The following is a 5,000-nucleotide window of genomic DNA, read 5'->3' on the forward strand; positions in this document are numbered from 1 at the left end:
CAAACCCCAATCCCCAGCACGAAGGAGTTTCAACGGGTTGCCCGGGCCTCTAGGCCTGGGAGAACATGCTGATTCCTTCAGTGTAGCGCGCGTGCGGCCCAGGACATCTAAGGGCATCACAGACCTGTTATTGCTCAATCTCGTGCGGCTCGAAGCCGCCGGTCCCTCTAAGAAGAATTTTAATACGTCGCCAGTGAGTTGCGTGACGTGAGCCACGCACACCTAAATGACGACGCCTATTTAGCAGGCTAGAGTCTCGTTCGTTACCGGAATTAACCAGACAAATCGCTCCACCAACTAAGAACGGCCATGCACCACCACCCACCGAATCAAGAAAGAGCTGTTAATCTGTCAATCCTTCCGGTGTCCGGGCCTGGTGAGATTTCCCGTGTTGAGTCAAATTAAGCCGCAGGCTCCACTCCTGGTGGTGCCCTTCCGTCAATTCCTTTAAGTTTCAGCTTTGCAACCATACTCCCCCCGGAGTCCAAAATCTTTGGTTTCCCGAAAGCTGCCCGCCGAGCCATTGTAGTAACGTCGGCGGATCGCTAGATGACATATTTACGGTTAGAACTAGGGCGGTATCTAATCGCCTTCGAACCTCTAACTTTCGTTCTTGATTGATGAAAACACCTTTGGCAAATGCTTTCGCTGATGTTCGTCTTGCGACGATCCAAGAATTTCACCTCTAACGTCGCAATACGAATGCCCCCAGTTATCCCTATTAATCATTACCTCGGAGTTCTGAAAACCAACAAAATAGAACCGAGATCATATTCTATTATTCCATGCACGAAATATTCAAGCAGCATTTTGAGCCCGCTTTGAGCACTCTAATTTGTTCAAAGTAAAATTGTCGGCCCATCTCGACACTCACTGAAGAGCACCGCGATAGGATTTTGATATTGAACCGACGTTTGACCGTCGGCTCACCGACGATATGCTCCGCAAACGTGTCAGTATCACCGCGGATGCGGTGCACCGACAGCGCGGCGCACAAATGCAACTACGAGCTTTTTAACCGCAACAATTTTAGTATACGCTATTGGAGCTGGAATTACCGCGGCTGCTGGCACCAGACTTGCCCTCCAATTGTTCCTCGTTAAAATATTTAAAGTGTACTCATTCCGATTACGAGGCCTCGTAAGAGTCCCGTATCGTTATTTTTCGTCACTACCTCCCCGTGCCGGGAGTGGGTAATTTGCGCGCCTGCTGCCTTCCTTGGATGTGGTAGCCGTTTCTCAGGCTCCCTCTCCGGAATCGAACCCTGATTCCCCGTTACCCGTGACAACCATGGTAGTCGCAGAAACTACCATCGAAAGTTGATAAGGCAGACATTTGAAAGATGCGTCGCCGGTGCTGGACCGTGCGATCGGCAAAAGTTATCCAGATTCATCAAAATTAACGACTTCGAACGCGAGGCCCTCCGTCGATTGGTTTTGATCTAATAAAAGCACTCGTCCCATCACTGGTCAGAGTTCTGATTGCATGTATTAGCTCTAGAATTACCACAGTTATCCAAGTAACTGAGTAAGATCTAAGGAACCAAAACTGATATATTGAGCCATTCGCGGTATCGCCCTAATACGGCTTGCACTGAGACATGCATGGCTTAATCTTTGAGACAAGCATATAACTACTGGCAGGATCAACCAGGGAGCTTGCACATATTATACATATGATAGCTCTCGTTAAAGAATATTAACGAAGAGTGTGTTTTTGGTGTCTATAGCCCAATTCGACGTTTGACCGACCGAACTGGGCTTGACTACTGTGTACACTGTTCGCAGTTACAACGTGTGTCGTGAGGCGAGTCTTTGCAACACTCTATAAATTAATATAGAATGCTAAAAAAACACACCCACATAGCGCTCACAGAGGCGCCCACACTGAACGTTCGCATAGACATAACATTCATTCATCACATTTTATAATAAAATCTAACAAATTTCGTATCATGAACGATATGTCAGCCCGGTGTTGGAAAAACCACCCTACCTCTCACGATTTGTCGACACCATCACTACAGAGACATACATCGTTGAAATGTTTGCGTGTTGTGAGTGTGTGCTATAGAATACATAAAAATATACACATATTCGATACGCTGATGTAAACGCTAAAAAGCCATCATCGCCCTTATGTAAGGTTAATGTGGCGGGAAGCGTTACAACGAAGCGTATTAAAAAGTGGCCAGTCGAAGCGCGTATGCAAGCACAGATGACTGCACATAGCGCGGACACATTGCCCGAGTGAGACAGATCTTTATTACGAATTCGATCATACAACCCATCCGTAGATCTACAAAGTTTAACAAGCGTCCAATGAGCCACACTAAGTCCCGTCAATCTCATTGAACATCCGAAACCTCAGACGCCAACAGAGTGTACATACAGAGTGAAAAAGTTAAAGTTTCATCAACTCTTTCACCACTTTGCTTTAAAAAACACAACTTATAAACGCACCGATCCGTCGTACGCAGAGTGTGCGCGCGCGCATCATGTTTATAATACATTTGAGCGTGCGCGCGCGCTCTGCGCACGGCGGTCGCTGTGTTACTGATCTCGCTCGGCCGGTCGCCGCCGACGTTGCGTTTGTCTGTACACTCTCTCGGTTCTCGAGTGGAAGCCGCGAATGGAAAAGAAACATTTTTAACGCTATGCTCGTACGCTGCTGCGCACGCGCAGCTTTAAACGCCAAGTGTAAAAAAAAAAAAAAAAAAATCAAAAAAAAAAAAAAAATTCAAAGTGACACACCCCCTATATGTATAACCAGATAATTAATAATTTAAAAAAAATATATTAAACTATAAAAAGTTAGGTTAGATTAGGTTAGGTTAGATTAGGTTAGGTTAGGTTAGGTTAGGTTAGATTAGATAATCCTTTTTTTTTTTTTTAATTAAAAAGATGATACAGAAAAAAAATAATTGATTGCGATTAAAGTGTTAAAAGCGACACCCCATAAATCACGAAATAGGAAAATTACAAATATTTATAACACATAAATACAATAAAATAATTAATTAAAAAAAAAAAACTTTCGTATTAAGAACAAAAAATATTAAATGATTTTTGTTAATTCGAAATCATTATTATAACAATTCGAAATCACGACTTTTTTAATAAAGAAATTAAGATTTTTAGTTGTATTTGATACATTTTTTCCTATTTCGTGATTTGTTGGAAAAACAAACAAAAAAACTAATTGAGTTGACTGTGGTATGTATATGATAAATATTCAAAACTATTCAAAACTTTAACTAATAAATATATACCATAGTAGGTGTATAAAATTAGGCCTTTTAAAAAGTTAAGTACATAATTAAATTTTGTTAAATACCCAATTATAAATAAACAACAGTTGCACTTAAAATGTTTGAGTGTGTTATGTAATTATGCAATTTTATATTAATATAAATCAAACTAATTTGTAATCCCCGAAATTACTTAAAACTTTTGACGACCTAAAATTATAATTAATAACGTCGTTTTGCACCAAGTTTTTAAGACATTTGTCTAGAATAGACAAAATGTACAACACTATCGGTACCTGAAGTCTGATTAGATTTTTAATTACACGGAATTTTGACATTTTAGAAGTGTTGCCAACATTAAAACATTTCCACTAATAAAAAATGGAGAGCATTTCCACAAATTAAAAAATAAACCTTCAAAGAATTTAAGGTTTCAATTTAAAAATGTACTGATCCTTTTAAAATGCTTATTTGAGTTTTTATTATCATATTTTTGAAGTTACAATAAAATTAAGGACATAATTTTTCTATTACTGGACTCGCTGGCCAATATCCATAGGTTACAAACCTTTTTTTATGTAAATCTTTGTTAGTAAAATCTTCGTTTCATAAAATAGCTAATTTAACAAGATGCCAATTTTATAATCCAAGTTGATTATGATGACGACAATGATAATTGATGATCATCAATATATATTTTCGTTTATGATATTAATATTATTTTTAAACATAATAATTATTATTATGTTGTTTTACTGTGTTAAAAACGCGTTTTTTTTTTCCTATTCAATCTCTAAAATGTACATAATAATTAGTGTACATTGAATTCACAAAACAAACAATAACAATCATACTTGTTAGTTGTACTTGATGTAATTCAGTTTCATATTTTTATTACCTTTTATTGTCAAAAAATTACAGCTGTCAAATTTCGTCGAATTAAAAATCAAGACTGTAGTGGTGATAATATAATTTTATTATTGCAATGATTACTGAAAAGTGTGTTATGTAAGTACCCAAATTATTGCACAGTAAATTATATTATTATTACTATTAGGTATGATTTAAATTCAATTTTGTGTGTAGATTGAGACAAGGACTTAATATTTCCGCGCCCGGGCGACACCTGTCGGGAACCGACCGAACTTCACTGTCCGCTTACGTGGGTGCCATTAGCGCGAGGTGCGCTATTATCCCAATAGATGGCGCTTTAGCAACATTTCTCGGGTAGTGACGTGTAACAGTCGATAGTGAATAAAGAGTTAAATTATGTATAAATTTAATAATAACACAACACACAGAATCATTCATTATTATGCAAGTATACGTATGTAGTGAAAATAAATACCAACAACAGTATAATATATTGCTTATTTACATACAGTAGCATTATTTAATTTTACCGTTAATTTATCAACTGATTATAGACATCGACATTTTTTACATTTTAAAAATATTTATTAATTTGATGATAATAATAATAATAATATTTTTTTTTTTATATTCATAATACTACAAATAAAATAATATCGATACTCGAATCTACAGAATGTTATGCTACATCACTACCCAGGAAATACTGCTAAAGCGCCATCTATTGAAACAATTGCGCACCTCTCGCTAGTGGCAGGCACCCACGTAATTTCTTCACACACGCCAGCGGTTCGATAGGTGTCGCTCGAGTACGAAAAATATTATATTTATTTTCTACACAACGAAATTTTATAAAAATTAGTAATAATTTATATGT

At 37.5% G+C, this 5,000-nt stretch overlaps 1 non-coding gene across 1 annotated transcript in view; it reads right to left on the reverse strand.

The window, feature by feature from the left end:
* The window catches only part of LOC135087460 (small subunit ribosomal RNA), a 1,903-nt gene extending 247 nt beyond the window's left edge, over positions 1-1,656 (reverse strand). The window contains exon 1 of the ribosomal RNA XR_010260840.1: positions 1-1,656. This exon is cut by the window's left edge and continues 247 nt beyond it. This is a non-coding gene — a ribosomal RNA (small subunit ribosomal RNA).
* Positions 1,657-5,000: the final 3,344 nt, after the last annotated feature.

This window comes from Ostrinia nubilalis, unplaced genomic scaffold (genome assembly GCF_963855985.1).
Source record: "Ostrinia nubilalis unplaced genomic scaffold, ilOstNubi1.1 SCAFFOLD_45, whole genome shotgun sequence".
NCBI classification, from domain to species: Eukaryota; Metazoa; Arthropoda; class Insecta; order Lepidoptera; family Crambidae; genus Ostrinia; species Ostrinia nubilalis.